The 19719-nt window shown below is 37.9% G+C and overlaps 1 long non-coding RNA gene across 2 annotated transcripts in view; it reads left to right on the top strand.

Annotated features, from left to right (window-relative positions):
• The window catches only part of LOC149119712 (uncharacterized), a 394158-nt gene that overhangs the window by 277224 nt on the left and 97215 nt on the right, over window positions 1–19719 (top strand). The window lies entirely within an intron of this gene.

The following is a 19719-nucleotide window of genomic DNA, read 5'->3' as shown; positions in this document are numbered from 1 at the left end:
TACAAAACATGTACAAAGAATAAAAAAGCATCAGATAGGTGGGATAAACAATTAGCTAAACTTAAATCAATATTTATCTTGTATCTTGCCATCATAAAATTGAATTCTTGACTAGTTTGTACAACATTATGCAGAGATATCTACCTTTATAAGATTGATCCTATTCCCGATGAAATATAACCCTTAAATTTGGAACGATGGATTGTCAGTGGTTGTTTCATTATGTTTATCCTGGGAAACTGAAATTGCATGGCAGTCTTGTAATATTTAACCCACTGATTATGATCTCAAAGATATTGTTACCATTTTCTCAACTGCTATACACATTTTTATATTTTCTTGCTAGAGTATCCTTGGTTTTAATTTTTTTCTTCTTTTATTTGCTTACATCTATGGAATTAACATAAGATGATATTTATAGAAGATTCGTTATTAAATACCAAGGCAAAATCTTGTAAGAACCATTTAAAATATGTTATAGCATGATTTCCTTCCTTATGTTCATTATTTGACTTAGCCAGTTTCCTTTTGAAATCTAATTGTTTGGCCTTTTTTATTTTTTCCCAGAAACCTTTTATTTAAGGAATATAATTTCATGCATTTCAGAAGTACAACTTTAGAAACAGTTATTCTTCCCAATATACCGTCCTCCCACCCATCCCTCTTCCTCCTCCCTCTCCTATTCCTATTCTTATTTTTTACTAAGATCTATTTTTAATTAATTCTATACACATACAATTCTATACTAAGAGTTCAATAATCAATCTACTTACTTCAGAGAGTTTAAGTTTCCTTGAATTTTCTGTACAAAGCAGATACCATTTTTAAATTAACTTCTGTTTCCTACAGTAATTTTTTAAAAAAATGTTACTTCTCTACTTATTTGACTTTTTTCCTCTTTTCTTTTATGCTGCAGCACAGTTTCATTGACCTTGTGTTGATTACAGATCAGGTTAACTCATTTTTGAATGAGGAAGGTTTAGCTCAGCTTGCTATAACGCCTGCAAAACATGTGAGTGGCTTTATCTTGCATTCTGTTTTAGCTGTGTGTGGTTTCAATGACCTTAACCTATCTTAAAGTAGATATAAATTTAAAATGATACTGTAAAAGGGCTTTCAGGGGGAGAAATACATGGGAAGGAAACTGAAATTCTCAATAATCTCAGAACTCAGCTTTATTTGATCATTTCCATTAGGATTTGTGAGGGAACACTTTAGTGCTTGGGTTCAAGTTATTCCCTTGCTTTAAAGGCAGTTCATAAACTTTTTGGCCACGATTCACTAGGTGAGGCTAACTAATCAATGTTTGAAATAACTAACTGTGCTCTTTGAGATTGACTTTGATTCTTTTTTCCATAATTATCGACAGAATATTTTTTTCTGAAGCATCTAATTGCTCAGGATTCTGTACTAGATGGCTATAAATGAAATGACTTCTGCAATATAATAATATTTTAGTGGATAAACACTAGATTTTATTGAAAGAATAAAACCATCGCAGATCCAAAAATGGTAACACTGGACTCTGCTTGACCAAATTCTAGTTGTCTTTCTTATCTCAGTTTAAAGTTTGTCTCCCCTGAAAGCCCTTTTCTGAACATACCCCATCCAAAGTAAATTATTCCTGCTATTATACACTCATGTTCTTTTTAGTACTCCTTAATTGTATTCATAGTTGATAATTATCTATTTGTTGATCATTGGCTGTCTGCTTCTTACTAGACTTTAAATGCCAACAGAACTGCAATTTTGTCTATTTTATTCTCCGTTCTGGTACCTAATGCCTAGCACATTACCCAACATGCAAGAAATACTATTTTAATAACAGATGAATACAAGCTCAAATATTAAATAACATTCTACAGACAAATTGGTAATGAAAGTAAGGTAACATTTGGAGCAGAGGGATTTGATGTGGGCTGGAGTAGAAAGGGACTTAAAATAGCAGATAGAGCAATAGATTGAGAATCAGAAGTGTTTGCATCTTGATGCTGCTACTGAGTAACAGTGTGACTTCAATAAAAAACCATCTTCTGTATGTGATCTATACTTTCTGCATTAATAAAGTTATTAGGGAAAATTAAATAATATTAAAATTTCTTACCATTCTAGCTATCGATTTGTTTCCTCATCGCTAAAATAGGAGTAATAATAGTACCTATTTCTTGTGTATATTAAACAAAATGTGTTTTGAGTCTTTTCCTTCTGCACCTTTCTTGACCAAGCCATTTACCTTACTATGTTAGTTTTATCATTGATAGCTCTAATTTCATTGGAATTCCCCATGAAACTTCTAGAGAAGTTTTTGTCAGGAGACACTCAATTGTGGAATGTGTTTCCCACAATTTAGGTAGCTGAGTTGGAATATAGGAGCATCACACAAGGAGAAAAAAATGTCTATTAAACAGTCTCCTCACTATTGATTTGAATATTGAAATGGTATCCAGTGCTGGCCAGATTCTGAATGGTGCTTTCTGATCTCTAAATTGTTCTTTTCTCCCTCCATTTAGTATAGACATACTTATTTTCCCTGGTGGTTCAGAAGTGTTCATTGACTACTAAGTTTTTGTGCCAGGCTAAATTAAAATGACCTTTCTCCCATTAAGGCAGCAAATTTCCCTGTTTTTATGTTGCCAGGTGCTAGCAGTATTGGAAAGTGTTTAGCTGATGAAATTCGATTTTTGTAGACAGAACAAGCAAATCCAGAGGGATGAAGCATCTGTTTCTTTGGTCTTTTTGCTGAGTTTCCACCCTGGAAAGATAATCACCTGAGATCCCCGTCTTCCTAGCTCCGCCTAGGGCTGTTAGAATAGCACTGAGGGTGCTGTTGGGCTAAAGCCAGCAGATGTGAGGAAATGGTTACCTTGGAGGATTGGATGTAAAGAGAACGAAGCTATCTTTATCTGAGCCCCATCCATTCCAGGAATTATACCCTACCCAAAGATCATGTATTAATTTAACAGGATATAATAAATAACTATTCTATGCCAAGAACTATTTATACTAATACCACATGCCAGGGGAAATCCAAAAGAAGTAGAAGGAACACCTCAGCTGAGGAAACTCAGGACTTCTCCAAGAAACTATGAGACTGAAAGACCTAAGTTGTGGGATTTGTATAGCAAGTGCTGGTAAAGTGCAAAAGAATGGAAAATAAGTGTGAATTGGTGTTTGTAGTGACAGCTTCATTATGAATTCAGGTGGAGTGGATATAAGTAGCCAAAAAGAGCACACAGTATACAAGGAAACTGTTGCTATATATAGTTTTGTTAAATGAAACTGATTTGTTTCGACGTGATTTTAAAAATTCTTAAGAAAAAATGGAGGGGCCAGCACTGTGGTGTAGTAGGTTGAGCCTCTGCCTGCAATACCAGCATGCTGTATGGGCACCAGTTCTAGCCCCGGCCATTCCACTTCTGATCCAGCTCTCTGCTATGGCCTGGGAAAGCAGTAGAAGATGGTCCAAGTCCTTGGGGCCCTGCACCCACATGGGAGACCTGGAAGAAGCTCCTGGCTCCTGGCTCCTGGCTTCAGATAAGCCAAGCTTCAGCTGTTGAAGCCATTTGGGGAGTGAACCAACAGATGGAAGACCTCTCTGTCTCTCCCTCTCTCTGTCTGTAACTTTGTGTTGCAAATAAATAAATAAATCTTTAAAAAAGAATATTAAAAATGGAATTATGGCTCCTTTGAGAGAATAAAAGATGTAATATATTGTTAAAAACATTGCTTTAAAAAAGGATGGGCATTTGGGCAGGGACTGGACAAAAGTGAATGAATTAGATATGAAGCAATTGTGGTTTCTAGTAAATTTTCTGGATAGGAACAACAACAAGTGAAGAATCATTCAGAAAAAATGTAGTATGTGACTGTTTTGTGTCTCTTTTTTTCTTTTAGTGTACACTGAAGAGTGAGCTGAAGGGTAAGACTGCTTCATGCCCCCTCATTCAGAGGGAGAGAGAATTAGCTAGCTACCTCAGATGTCATTTAAAGCTTTTAGTACTACTGTGAAGAGAGTATTCCTATTGGTTGTTAGCTGTTGGGTCCAAGGGAATTCCATTCAACTGGTGTCAACCTCAGGTTTATTTGCATACTCAGTTTCTGGGGAGGATCATTCTTACTTGGGCTGGCATTGCAAACCGGACCTAGAGGAGAATTGCATATTTGCAGTGTATGTCCAGGCTAGGAAACAAAAGGAGGGGAGTCCCAAAATACTACACATAGAAGAGAGCCTTGAGTGCCAAGTTGTTTTTTTTTCTATTTTTCCCGGGGATATACTGTGAATTTATCTGAAAGTCAATAAGCACAATTGGAACAGTAGGGCTTATAATAATTAATTTTTCTCCAGGTGGAGAGGAGAGGGTTATATTCCCATATTTACTTCTGGTCATTTAGGCAAAAGACTGAGGAGTAGAGGAAGAGGCTATGAAGCTCTTGATAGTCTTACTGAAGACATTTATAAATTGTTTCACCAACCTTTCTTTCTTTCATTCATCTATTCTCTCATTTGACAAATATTAGCTGAGCACCTATAATATGCTAGGCATTATCTAAGTTGTTTTGTTTCTAATTTTCAAGACACAGTTCCTGACCTAAGGGATCTCAGCGATCAATAATACAGGATAAATACTCTCATGAGATGAACAAAAGGAGAGTTGCGAAACAGAAGAGAGGCTCAACTCAGTCTCAGGGTCTGGGGCATCTCAGCTTCACAAATAATAATCCTAATAATGAGGAAATATGAGCTCAATTTGATTTTTTGTCATGCCCTATTTCCTTTCTGAGCACTTCATCTCTCCAGGCAATATGATCTGAAAGTCTAAAATATTTCAAGAGCAAGGGCATGTGTTGGCACATAGGTGCCAGAGTATGAGTTAGTCAATAGCAGCAGAGGGAAGTTCTTTAAGGAGGCTACGTGCTGCACGTGCAGAGATAGCATTAAAAGAATTTGCTCAGATAGCTCATCTTCCAAGATTGATGTCCAAGAGCAGCTAAAAAGAATATTAAAGTCTTAGAGTTAAATTCCTATGGATGATAGATGTGATGGCAGATTGCATCCTGCTGAGAAAACCAGTCTCAGTCAGAAAAGAGAGTTGTAAGTGTAGGGTTATCATTTTGGCATATTGCATAGGGCAGACACATAGGCCTCGAGTGTCTCCTCTACATTGTATGCCTTGTGCAATAATGTTAGCAAGTCTTAATTCAAACACTTCGTTTAAGGAAAAAGAGAAATTGATGTGTGTTAATCACCCTGCTGTGCTAAACATTTTCACATGTAAACTCCCCACCATCTTATGCTAAGTGTTTTCCCTTGTAAAGATAGTGCACATGTAAACTAATAATAATCCTGGAAAGTGAGAATTGGCAGCTCTGTTTTTACAGTTAAGTACATGAGTCTCAGAAAAGTTAAGTTTTTACTTAGGGTCACACAGCTGTTAGGTGGTAGAGTTAAGATTTGAATTCAGCTTCAGCAACCATAGCAATAAAATCATATTCAAAGGCAGGGAAATGTGTTTGGAGAGAAGACAAATTTACAGGCTGAAAACGTTTGATTTCACTCTTCTGATTCCCTTGGCTCTAAAGAAGTTATGGTGCCCGTTGTGACAGCTTAGGGGTGCTTAGGGTTAATCACTGTATTACACAGCCTGAAATTCCCTTTACAAAGAGCTGTCTCAGTAGATTTGCCACTCTTGTCAATCCCTTCTAGGCAATAGCTAATCAGGTCGTGAACACAGTAGCCAAGACCAGCGCCAAACAGAAACTTGTCAAACTGTTTTGACTGCCTTCACATAACTGAAGCACGCTTACAGGGGAAACATTTGGGAAACAGTCACAACTTTTGAAGCACCAGTTCTGTGTGATTCCCAACCCTCCTCCTCCCATCCCCACATCTCCACTTCCAAAGTGTTCTGAGGATGCTTTAGAAAGGCCATGTTACTGGGGTGGAAAAGGTTTTAAGGAAAAGGCTGTGCATAAAAGTGACTCACTGACAGCCAATTAGGAGGCTTCTGCTGGGAGTCTGCCCTGGACTGACAGCAGAGTCGCAAATCTGGAGTAACCTGGTTGGACCGAAGCATTTCCCTAATGGCCCTCAAAACAAGCTTTTGGAGAAAAACAAAAGCCCCAACTGTGATGTGTAGAAAGGTTGGTTGGTTAGTTTTTGTTTTGTTTCAAGTATAAAAGAAGGGACCCTGAAAAGGCAGATTGGGATTTCTTGCATATTGCTATCATTTTCTTTCCAGGTAGAATGTTTATTTTCTCTTAAAGGGAGATGATTTCTCCATGATGCCTTCGTGACCAGGCATGGCTATATTTAGGACTTTTTCATATCGTGAGAGATGAGTAACCACTCCCAACACACACTTATCTTTGGTGTGGCAGTATCCAGAATTCATGACAGTCCCAATGGCTTCCGATTAAGAATTGGCTATCTTCTCTATATTATAAATGGCCATTTCGTTCATCCTGGTCATCATTTGACATCAAGAACAGAGCAGGGGCTGGCACCGAGGCTCACTAGGCTAATCCTATGCCTTGCAGCACTGGCACACCGGGTTCTAGTCCCGGTCAGGGCACTGGATTCTGTCCCGGTTGCCCCTCTTCCAGGCCAGCTCTCTGCTGTGGCCAGGGAGTGCAGTGGAGGATGGCCCAAGTGCTTGGGCCCTGCACCCCATGGGAGACCAGGATAAGTACCTGGCTCCTGCCATCAGATCAGCACGGTGCACCGGCCACAGCGCACCGGCCGCAGCACACTGGCCGCGGCGGCCATTGGAGGGTGAACCAACGGCAAAGGAAGACCTTTCTCTCTGTCTCTCTCTCTCACTGTCCACTCTGCCTGTCAAAAAAAAAAAAAAGAAAGAAAAGAAAAGAGCAGGACATTTGGAAGAATACACATGACTGTTTCATAATAAGGGCACCTTTTACTTGAATAAATATATTGCTCATGATGATGACATGGTTGATGATGTCCCTGACTCTCTAACTCTGATAGAGTGAAGGCTAACATTATGCACCTTTAGAAGAGGAGTTCCATACTGTTGCTTTTCAGTTCCTCTTTTTTTCAAGACATAGGCAGAATGATAATTTTTTTTTTTCATACTGGAGTAAAAGGAATAGACTGTTCATTGCCAGAGTTCAGTAGTTTAGGACTCTTCTTCTGGTCTCCTGAGTACTAGAGGTGGTCATAATCTTTGCGTACTACAACTCTGCCACACAGATTCAATAACCCTGAAGATCTGGACAACAGTTGACAGAGATCATCTTCCTGATTCAGACCTATGTAGTGCGTTTCTCAGGAAGCCCTGACCTGTATGTATCTTAACATCTCTTAGAACCAGTTTTTTTTTTTTTTTTTTTTTTGACAGGCAGAGAGGCAGAGTGGACAGTGTGAGAGAGAGAGACAGAGAAAAAGGTCTTCCTTTGCCTTTGGTTCACCCCCCAATGGCTGCTGCAGCCAGCGCACCGCACTGATCCGATGGCAGGAGCCAGGTACTTATCCTGGTCTCCCATGGGGTGCAGGAACCAAGCACTTGGGCCATCCTCCACTGCACTCCCTGGCCACAGCAGAGAGCTGGCCTGGAAGAGGGGCAACCGGGACAGAATCCAGTGCCCTGACCGGGACTAGAACCCGGTGTGCCAGCGCTGCAAGGTTGAGGATTAGCCTAGTGAGCTGCGGCGCCAGCCTAGAACCAGTTTTTAACGAGTTGAAAATGTCTTCAAGTTACCAAGTTGAGCAGAAGTAGCATTATTTTTTAAAAAAAGATTTATTTTATTTATTTGTAAGACAGAGTTAGAGAGGTAGAGCCAGAGAGAGAGGCCTTCCATTCCGTTGGTTCACTCCCCAAATGACTACAGTGATCAGAGCTGAGCTGATTCAGAGCCAGGAACTTCTTCTGAGTCTCCCATACAGATGCAGGGGCCCAAGAACTTGGGCCATTTTCTACTGCTTTTCCAGGCCATAGCAGAGAGCTAGATTGGAAGAGGAGCAGCCGGGACTCGAACTGGTACCTATACAGGATGCTGGTGCTGCAGGCTGGGGCTTTAACCCGCTGTGCCACAGTGCAGGCCCCTAGCATTGTCTTTTTTCCAATACGCACTGTGTTTCCTGGTATTGTGGAGGTCTTTGAGAATCTATGAAATAGTTTTCTGCCCTAATTACAGAAAGATGCTGCCACAAACTCCTCATTTTATGAAGAGATTGAGTAGTCTTAGATATTCTGCCAGGAATGGGATGGGTTTTGTCTGACTTAGCTGGTTTTTTCCCTAAGGGCTTACAGCTTAAAGGGCTCTAAGAGTGGGTGCAGAGCCCTGTGTCAGAGAAGACAAGAATTCTTTGCTCTACCATATCCAGGAGACCTCTAAGCCTTCTGTACTTATTTCTGTAATAGTGTTCATCACATTTTGTAGTAGATATACTGCATTGACACTTTCTATATTGTGAGATCCAAAGGGGCAGACACTCAAGACTGGCTTCCCAGTGACTGCCTCAAGGTAAAGATATTCAGATATCTATGAGTATGTGTAATGACCCATTTAATGATCAAGTTCACAATTTTGGGCATAGGCCACATGCTAAATAAAAATTAGACTCGAAGCTACTAGATATTGCATACTTGCTGTATATCAGATCACATTATCTCCCGACAAAATAAGATGGGTGTTACTTGTTCTATCTTATAAGAAGCTTAGGAGAAAAGAGTGTTAAGTAACTTGCCAAAGGGAAGTGCCTTAGCTGAGGTTTCAAACCCAGGCCTTGTGTACATCAAGAGTATTGCGTTTATCTACTGTACCTCAGTATTCTTTCTATATTGTCCATTCTTAAATTTAACATTTAAGAATAGATGCTTCTAACAGATAATGGATTATTAGTCTTTGGAATTTTGGGACCACTGACATTTCTGGAGCTCTGTGATTTTTAGAAGCTGCTTGGACTGCAGCCATTTTATGACTACAGCATTATCAAGTAAGATTAGCTCATGCCAGTACTTTTGAAAAATGATATTCCATAAGTGACGTTACTCAGAGATTAAAAAAGTAAAGGACACACATAACCAACTTCAAGTTAGAGCTCTAAATGATTATTACTATAAACCATTATTATTAGAATATTTCCATTTCTGTTTCCACTCAGGAAACTGCTTTAAGCACAACATTCAGGATGTGCTATTGAAACATGGGTAATAGTTTTCAAAAACTACCTGCTGTTATCACTGCTATTATTCTGGGAATTATTAATGCTTACCATAATGATGTCACTTTAAATCTGAATGGTGAATTAATGATGATAAGTCAATGATGACAGGCTGCCCACTGTGCCTTATAAGCAGCCTTTGTTAATACATTTGTCTAAGGCTTCAATGAGCCAGGTCCAGTAGATTCCTAAGATGATCTCAACTTATGCCTTCTTCAAATTATTGAATTATGTAGCTGATTCACTTACTAGTTATGGACTGCTTAGAGTGAGATAGAGGTTCATAGGTTCACTCCCCTACTCAGGCCATTCACTGGGAGGGGCTCTGGAGCTCAGATAGGCATCTTAAGTCTACCTACTCAGGGAACACATGGGGGCTCCTTGATGAGGAGGATTGCAGAGATCCTGGAGGCTCAAAGTCCATTAGGCTAAACTCAACCAAATGTGCACACATGCGCATATACATGCACACAAGCAGAAACATGAAATTCTCTTCCTGAGCTCCTACCATGTATAAAATTGCATGTTTCCTTAAGTGGGCAGTTCAAATATTAAAACAACGAATCCCCTTTGTCCTTAAGTATCATAATCTAATCCATGAAAAATGTCTACAGGTAAATAATAACAAAAGATGGGCTATGAAAAACTCCAAGAGGTAAAAACTAGGTGCTGAGGAAAGATAAATATGTTTTCTAATATTTTGAAGATGGCTGCGTGATTCAAGGGGGATTTTAAGAAGGCTTAAAAGATGATCATGCTTTTGAAACGTGAATAAAGTAAGAGGACTTGTGTAGTACAGTCCAGCAGAGAGAATGACATAGAATTCTATGGTGAACTAGAGGTTCACTTTCAAAAGCTCCAAAGGGAGTATTATTGTTAAGTTTAGGAGGAGTTTGATTTAGTAAAGGACTCTGAAGGCAAGATTGCTGGGTTAAAGCACTTGCAGTTGTAAATTTGTCACTGTGGTGTTCATGCATTCTAGGCCTGGGAGTGGCTTTATTAGGACTGTGAATCTGGGCCAGCTGAAGGATACAGTAAAGCAGGTTGAGACTTGGATCAGTGAAACTTTTTTGGTCACTATTGTTTGAATTTGATGAAAAAATAATAAAGGCTACAACTGAAGGGGTTTACTAGGGTTTCAAGCTCTGATGGCTTGGGAGGGTGATGTGACTAATAAGAACAGGAAATATAGGTAGAGATACTGGTTCAAGAAGGAAAAAAGGAGAAATTGCTAAGCTTGATATTCAGTAAGGCATAGAGATTTAGGACTCAAGCTCTGTAGAGGTTGAGGTCAGAATCATAAATCTGAGGCTCATCCACACAGTGTGAATTATTGTAGTTGCAGAAGTAAATGTGATTGCCCAGTAAGAGTGGGGTCAATGGGAAGTGCAGTGTACCAAAGATAAAAATTGGCAACTATCTGTTGAAAAGGCTGAAAGAGAGGAATTCCTAGTGCAAGAGATAGCTCTATGTTACATTACCAGCAACAACAGCAGCAACAGAAACAAATCATAATTTTATAAAGACCAGGAAAGGAGAAATCTAAGAAGGGTGGTCAATAATTTTGTAAAAATATATTAGCGCAAATAGGATGATATTTGAGAAAAGATCTCTAGAACTGACATTTTGGAAGTTATAGGTGACCTTTTAAAGAGTAGTTTTAGTACAGTGGTAAGCCCAGATCTTGAATGCCAGTGAAGGAGGAGGAAATGGGATTAAGACAGAGTGTAACATAGCCTGTTGCTTGCTTGGTGTACTCTCCTTGTTTTTAGCCTTCACAACAATCCCAAGAAATGCATAGTTGTATCCTAATTTTCTAACAAAGAAAATAATTACCATAGACAACACTAAGATTTGTTGGACATTTACTCTGTGTATAATCTTTCAACTTTGGTGTTTTGAGCACTCTTTCAGACAAAATATTACCTCTCTTGAGAGAAGAGAAACTGAGGTTCAGAGGGTTTTAAGTAGCTTAATGCTTAATCATTAGTAAATGTTAGAGCTGGTATTTAACCCAGTTTTCTTTGATATCCAAACCCAAGCTAAAATAATTTACCAATGTGCAATTTTGGTATGAATTAACTGCGGATCTTCTTGTACAGAGCTTAGCATGACTCTTCTTCAGAATGATTGACATGTGTCAGATCCAAGAGTATGGATCCATGGGATAGAGTCATGTATATTAAAGGGTACAAAGTCTAGTGTACTAAGGAATTTGGGCCCTAGACAGGAAGATATGGTAGCCATTGAGGTATCAATACTTCAGCTTGGGAAAAAAATTTAAAGATCTTTGAACTTTTATGGTTTACACAAGTGGGTTAGGAGCACATATTTGGGATCACACTGGATTCAAATCCCAGCTCCAACACTTCTTAATAACATTGGGTGAATCATAGGACCTTTCTGTGCCTCAGTTTCCTTATATGGGGATAATAATATCACCTATCTATAAAAGGATCATTGTGAGGATTAAATGGGCTAAGGAATTGCAAGTAGAAAAAATGCCTGGTAAATAGTCATTGCTAATTATTATGGATGTTTTGCACATCAGTAGGGTCCTGCTTTCTAGCTGCTGATAGTACTTCAGTGAGACTACTTTTTGAATCTCTTTCTCTGGAAAGAAAGGATATGAACTCTTCATCCCTAATCTCATTTGTCCATTAATTAATTCATTAAGCACTCAGCCACTGAATACCTGTCTTGTATTAGCCACTTTGCTCAGTACTACAAATACATGAGAATGAAATTGCAAGTACAGTTTCTCCTCTCATGGAGCTCACAACATTGATGAAGGAGGCATGCTGGTAATCTTATAGTTCAATAGGATTAGCCTTATGGTAAGGGAAGCACAGGGCTCTGTGAAAGCAAACAAGAAAACCATCAACCCATTCTTGTGTGTTAGAGAAGGTTTTATAGAAGAGATCATGCCCAAACTTACTTCCTGGTTCCTCCCAAGGGCACCAAGCTTGATGCCAGCTCTCATTCTTTAATCCTCTTGGATTAAGTCATTAGTGCTAATTTTCCCCCATTTACCCAGTTTTCCTTGTAGCTGTTGGATAGTCACTCACATGAGTAGTGATACCTTGGCCCTGGCCTTCATTAGTACATGCTAGGGCAACTTTTTCTGGAAGGTTACTCAAGCCAGAGATACAGTCCTTAGCTCTCATAACACAAAACCAGACTAGGCAGTGAATCAAGACTTGGACATTGTGACCTTGTCCCAAGCGAGGTACTGGGTAATAGAACTTCAGCCCATTCACAATAATTAAAGATTCCTTGGATGTTTTCTTGGCAAAAATCACATCAGCAAATTACATTCTGTCTGTTTGGCCCTGTGTACAGTGACTTAGAATGGGAAACTGCATTTTCATTGTCTGGTTTATAGTGCTTAAAATTCCTACTATCATTCATAGGAGGATGTGCATTGGTAATGTTAGATCAGGATTTGAATGTTAGATAAATCTCTTAGTCTCAGATATTGGGCAAGTTGCTGAGTTTCTTTGATGCTTAGTTTCCTTTACACTAAATGGGGAAAACAATAATCCTTATCTCACAGTACTGTTAGGGAATTAAAAAAAGACAACAGCATTATGACAGAAACATATCAGTACTTTCTTTCTACTCATTTTCTTTCTACTCACTTTCCTTTCCATTAGATAATTTGTGGCCACACTCCTGTACAAATATGTTACACACAAGAGTGAATGTGTTTTCATTTTCAGCCATGGATGCATTAGCTCATAGTAGGTGCTCACTTGTTCTCTTCTAATTCACCTTAATTTAATTCATAAGAGTTTCTGACAAAGACAGGAAGGTTGGAATGTAAGGCAGAAGAGTCACCAGTCTTGCCCACTCTGATATTTCACTTCATTTTTAAATCTATCACAGAAGACCCAATTAAAAATCTATCATATAGTATCTGGAAAATTATAGGCACTCAGTACATATGTGTTGAATAATTGAGTGGTTGATTGAATTAATAAATGAGTGAGTGGTTTGCAGGCAAGTTGTGATGAGAATGGGAACTGACTTGAGTAAAAGTGGTGATTGGTAGTTGCATGGCTCTATTCAGAAGCAAGGAATCAATCAGATCAATGGAAGCTGAGAGTACAGAGGGAGAAGTTGAATTTTCCAAATATGAATATATACTACCTCATCATTTCTTCCTAAGATTGGCTGAGTCAAGAAGTATGAGCTTGAAGTAATTCCTTTGGCTCCCTAGGCAGACCCTAGCTAAGCAGCTTCACTGACTTAGGACACCTTTTAAATTTTTTTTCCAGAACTGTAGTACCAGAACTTAAAATGTTAAGGTAACAAAGGAATGACTTTGTGAGGAATTTAAAAAAAATGTAATGGAAATCCTCTCATACAACTTGTGGGCAAGTCAGTTGGTACAAATGACTCTGAAAAAAAATTTGACATCATTTGGTAAGGCTGAAGATGTGCATATATCCTACAGTCCAGTAAATCTTAACCTAGATATACCCCCGAGAGAAACCTTTGCACATGATTGCCAGAAAATATGCTCACAGTGCCATTATTTGTAATATGAAAAAGGTACAAACAACATTCATCTACAGAGAAAAGATTATAAATTTGTGACATGGGTACAACGGAATACATAGAAAAAATAACTCAATGAGAGCTATGTACATCACTATGGATGAATCTCAAACCATAATGTTGAGTGAATAAACAGAAAAAATACATGGTATGATACCATAAAATACAAAACAATCACACATATGAATATATATGTGTAAAGGATAGTAAAAAAACACACATGGGAATAGCAGACACCAAATTTATAATAAAACTTATTCTGGCGAAGAAAGGAGATAAACAGGAAGAAATGCATAGGTAGCTTCATTTATATTCGTGATATTTTAGTTCATAAGTTGAATGGTAGATATGAGGGGATTTGAATTATATGTTGTACCTTTTGAAATTCTCAAATAAGGAAATGAAACTGAAAACTGTATATGTGGAGCATTTTCTGGTGGGCTAGGAATCAATGTTTCTGGGCATGGTCTACTTTCATGGTGATACATGCCTTCAAAATACCAAGCGAAAGTGGCAAGGTCTGCTGACCCTGAAATATTTTATAATGCACAGAGCAAGGTTGCTTTTGTGATAAGGTTTGAAGCAGAAAAATAGCTTTGCTCTTGAGCAACATTGTTTTGGACAGCCAAGATTTCAACTGTCCAACTCATTTTAAAATGGGTTTTACATGAATCTAAGTACTTTTCTGTTGCACTTGATTTGTGGCTATATGAAAATTACTCCATTTTATTTTCTCACTGACAATGAATGTGAGATTAAATTAACAATTTGCAAAATTAAATTTTCATCTAACTTGTTCCCATCAAGCCTGGCACCTCTTATACCGAGATAAAATTGATTTCTGAGAAAAGAGAAGCTTACTTGGGATATTTAAACATTGTACCAGCACCCCAGTCCTTCTGAGAATTAAGTATGTTCTGGGACAATCCAGAGTCCTGTCTAGCGATCTAGGGGCTCATATATCTGTACGTTAAGGCAGCTTTACCAAAACTTAGGAGGTTTTAGTGCACTTCAAGGACTCGTTCTCTGGTAAGAACAGGATAAAGGTGGGAGACTTTTTGTAAAAAAAAAAAAATCCACAAGAAGTTCATATAAAGTATTTGCAACTATATCTAAGCATGGCTTTTGGTCTACTGACCACTTTGGCTGAACACTCAATGTTTGCAATCACTGTTAGGCATTTATTATAATTAGTTCCTCCAAAGCAGCTTTCCATCATTAGAAATAACTTGCACACAAGCATGGCCTAAAGAAACACCTGAATTACCTTCCAATTAAAATGCACATTTTGCATACAATGTCATTGGAGACCTTTTCTCCTTAGTTATTCATATAATAGTATATTATATGAATAATATTCAGAATATCATTAGAAAAATTCTAATATCACTGAGCTGAAACATAGGAATTAACTACCTATTGACAATGAAAGATGCAAACAAGAGGAAAAGATAGGGTTTTTTTGCTCTTGGAAGATTTGTCTGGTCATTCTAGCTACTTTGTATTTATTGGAAATTCTGAATGGATTGTAAGCTCAGTTGGAGCAGGCAGCTTATGATATGAAGGGTGGTCTGACATCACACTTACTTTATTTTCCTAACTTGAAAAATGTTGTCAAAGGTCTGATGTGATGAGACCAATTAACTAACTTGGCCATCAGTTCTTCTATTATTAAATAAAAATAAATGCATGGGTTCTTTGACACTTTGGGGGCACAGCTTTTGTTGAAATGAGAATAATTATTTTCCTTTAATACTGATAACTTACCATGTGGGTGGATAAGGGTGTTCATTAGTTTTGTTTTTTGCCTTATGTTATTAGCAGCATAAAAATAACTTTCTTTGAAAAGAATCATTGTGAAAGCCAGTGGATTGGTGATATGTGATTTTTAAAAAGATTTTTAGACATATAGAAATAAAAAGAGCGGGCCTGGGTAGCTTGTATAAAATTTTTCATGGTGAGCCCTAAGCCTGCAGAAGGTAAGCTCTTTGAGGTTATAGATTATTCTTATTTACCACTGTATCTCATATTCCTAGTGGAGTATGTATGAAATGCTCAATAAATATTTGTTAAATGAGTGAATGAAGGAAAGCAGAAGAACAAGCAATGAGTCAACCTGGCTGAATTGTTTTGGGTATAATAGATCCAGCATTCTCATTTACTAAATGTGTGGGGTGCACCTTACTCCATATAATGCTGGGCTGAATATTTTTATTATTTACATAAATTGGACTTAAACCCCTATGAGAATGTTAGTGATCAAGTGCAGTAGGAAGATAGTCCAGGAGGGACCATGGCCAGGGTTGTGGCACTAAACAGTTTAAGTAGGAGATCCTAAAAGAGCAAGCTAACTGTTAATATCACAGTGTCTATAACAGTGTAGCATATTTGGACCTATCCTGCATAGATCTCCAAGGGGGAAATTGCTATAATATGATTGGATCATACATAGATTCTCATTAGCAGAAGTTTTGAAAGCAATATGTAGCTCTACATGCAGAAATATGGTAGCACTGGTTCTATAAACTCCATTTGGTTGACAGCAAAGAATGAGGATTGTGTCCACATCAGCCAAAGCTAATCAGCAAGTCAAGCATTCCGGCTATAGATCCACCAGAGAAACTGGTGTGAAAAAGGGAAATAGAGGCAGAAACTTAGTTATATATACTGGCTAAACATAGCAGGATGTGTGAAGGAAGTTGAAGTTCATGGAGTTCTTGGTAACTCTGGGCTTATTTCAGACACACATACAGAATCTTCTCTGCTGGCACTGAGTCTCATAGACTTTTTGGGCTGCAGTCTATATAGAGAGGGCTTCAGCTTCTGAATGGGGAGGTATGAAGAAAACACAGGCTGAAGGGTCTTATAGGCAGAAAATCAGGTAAAAACCTTCCCTACCTCCTGAGGAAATGCTATAATATACATTCATTCATTTCAAAAAGGGAAATGTGAAAGTAACAACAGCTGTAGTAATAGTAACAGCACAATAGTAATAGCAACATATACTTCCATTAAATAAATAATTACCATGTTCTAAGCCTGTATTACACACTTTATATATATATCATCTCATTTAATTTTTACAATATCCCTATGAGATAAATCCCGATATTGTCTTAGTTTTAGCAGTTCTAAGATTAAGAAACTTTTACATAACTAGTGAAAAGTGAAACTAGAATTTGAAAACCGAGGCAATTTGATTTTCAAGCACTTTAGCTTTAATATACAGAATGTACTATTATACATATTATGCTGGATAAATATGAGACATTATCAGTTTCACTTACACAAGAAAAAGATGAAGAGGATTTCAATTAGTAGATTAATAAATATGTATTGTCTACATACAATATGCCAGGCATTATGCTATGTTATGTAGATAAAACAATAAATAAAAGATGCACAAGTGCTTTCCTCACAGAATTTGAAGTTAAGTTAGGGTCCTTGGGTAGTTACAGGCTACACTTGGCCAGCCATAATTTAAATAATGTAACTTCCTAGCTGGGTTATACTTAGACCCTTGAGAAACCCCATGGAATGAAATTCTTCTATTAGAGGTAGGGTAGCATAGATTTAAGTACATGGACTCTGGGACTAGACTGAATTCCAACCTTGTTTTGTGAGGGTCTTTTTAGGAAACTACTCTAGGTCATTCAGCTAAAAGGGATTTAATATAGAAGCTTGGTTAAATGAGTAATGCACTTGTTGAGAGGTCAAGCAGAAGATGATGAGGTCATCAAATGATTAGCAAAAACAAGAAGCTCATTCCACTTTTAGGGCTCTAGGAGCAATGGAAAGTTATGTTATCAAAACCTAGAACCCTGGCTGTCTGGTGGGAGTTGAGAACAAGCCAAGGGCTGCCCAGATAGACTTGGGGCTATGGAGGGAGAGCTATCCATGTATAGTTGAAGTTACAGCTGCTTCTAGAGATACTGCAGGATGGTATGTAGCAGAGGCAGGAGAAGTGAGAGAAGTACACCCTGACTTTTCCTCAACTGCTGTACAATTTTCTACCAGTACCTCCCATTGATCAAACCTACTCAATATCCAGAGAACAGGGAAACTTGGAATGTAGTTTCCTATTCTGAAGAACAGAGCAGAAGTAGAGGGAGAATTTGAAGTAGGTTACAGCTATAAAGGCCAAGTTTCATCTTTTATTGACAACCAGAATGCGTAAATACCCCTATGCCTTAGTTTCTCTGCCATTAAGTCATCTCTCTGTAAGGCATTTCTGAAAAATAAGTTGATATGTGTGAAGAGTTTGGTAAATAGTAAATCCTTTAGGTATTGCTGTAAGATATAAGGTACTAATAAGACCTATTATGTTTGTCATATAAGATATTGCTTACTCATTATATTTACTAAAGGCCTCATATCTTCAGGAGCTCATGGCTCACGTGTCTCAACAAACACCATCCAAAAATTTGTAAGTCTGGCTAATCTTATACATGGCATTCTTCTCTGGAAGCCATTCTCATAAACCTAATGAGAATCCAGGCAAAAATTTAGGGAAGCTCATGAATCACCTGATATACCTAGTGCATCCAACAGGGAGCATACAACACAACCAGCTGTATTAAGTTACATAATTCTATCATATTAAAAATAAGAAATTTAAGAAAATGCTATTTTGAGATTACCCTATAAACAAGGGCCCTGTGACTTTTTCAACAAATTTATATACATACATATACATGTGTATATATATATATATATATATATATTATAAATTCTCCTTTATAATTGCTAATATCAAAGTTCTGGAATCAGAAACAAAACCTGGTAGTAAAAGAGGCAATGCAAATAAAATGGGGACATCTGTACTTCCATGTTAATTGCAACATTATTTGTAATAGCCAAGGTATGGAAATAAACCAAATACCCATTAATGAATGAATGGGTTTTTAAAAATGTGATGCACCTCCCCACCCACCCACACACATACACACATACAAAACAGATTACTATTGAGCCTTATAAAACAGGAAATTTTGTCACTTTTGACAACATGGGTGAAACTAGAGAATATTAACCAGGCACAGAGAGGCAAATATCACAATATATCCCATATATGTGAAATTAAAAAAAAACCTCAAACTCATATAATCAGTGAGTATAATTAATGGTTTTTACCAGAGGGAGGGAAGAGAAAGGGCAGATATTGGTCAATGGGTAAAAGATTCAGTTAGAGAGGAGGAATAGGTGTTATATATTAATGTTAGCCGTCGCAAATCACACTGGACACTGGAGTAAGGGAAAGGGTTTATTCGGGAACACCCTACAGATCGGAGTGAAGGGGCGGCAAAGGAAAAAGAGAGGAGACTGTAAGAGAGAGAGACAGAGGAGGGAGAAGAGAGACGAGAGGAGGAGAGAAGCCAAGAGAGGCCAAGAGAGCGCAGGAGAGAAGGACCAAGAGAGCACTTGTTCAGGAACAGGCCCTTTTAAAACTTTGCCCAAGGGCGGGCAGGGAAGCAGGAGCAGCAAATCCCATTAGGATGGGGGTGGAGCCTGGCTCAGGTAGCTGGGCCATGCGGCCACCTGACTACAACTGCGCCAGTTTCCTAACAATAGGTCCTTGTGTTCTATTGTACAGCAAGGTGACTAGAATTAATAATAATGTATTATAGGTTTCAAAATAGCTAAAATAGAAGATTTTAAATGTTGTCACCACAAAGAAATGCTAATTATTTGAGGTGATGGATGTGCTGTGTACTCAAATTGGATCATTCCACTATATATATATATATATATATATACAAACACATATATATTTGTATAAAAATATCATATCACTTTGTACCCCTTAAATATATGCAATTATTTGTGTCAATTAACAAAAAATAAGATGATGAAATACATAATTTAAAAGTATTGGGATAGGAGCAAAAAGAGCAATTCATAAAACTTAGCTTATTGATGGTTAAAAAATTATGACATTTCATTTAAGGGTAAAAAGACTTGAAATGGTC

The sequence above is a fragment of the Oryctolagus cuniculus genome, chromosome X, assembly GCF_051225735.1.
Source record: "Oryctolagus cuniculus isolate XC-2025 breed Fujian yellow rabbit chromosome X, ASM5122573v1, whole genome shotgun sequence".
Lineage (NCBI taxonomy): Eukaryota > Metazoa > Chordata > Mammalia > Lagomorpha > Leporidae > Oryctolagus > Oryctolagus cuniculus.
Note: the sequence above shows the minus strand (reverse complement) of the source record. Positions and strands in the feature narration are given on the sequence as shown.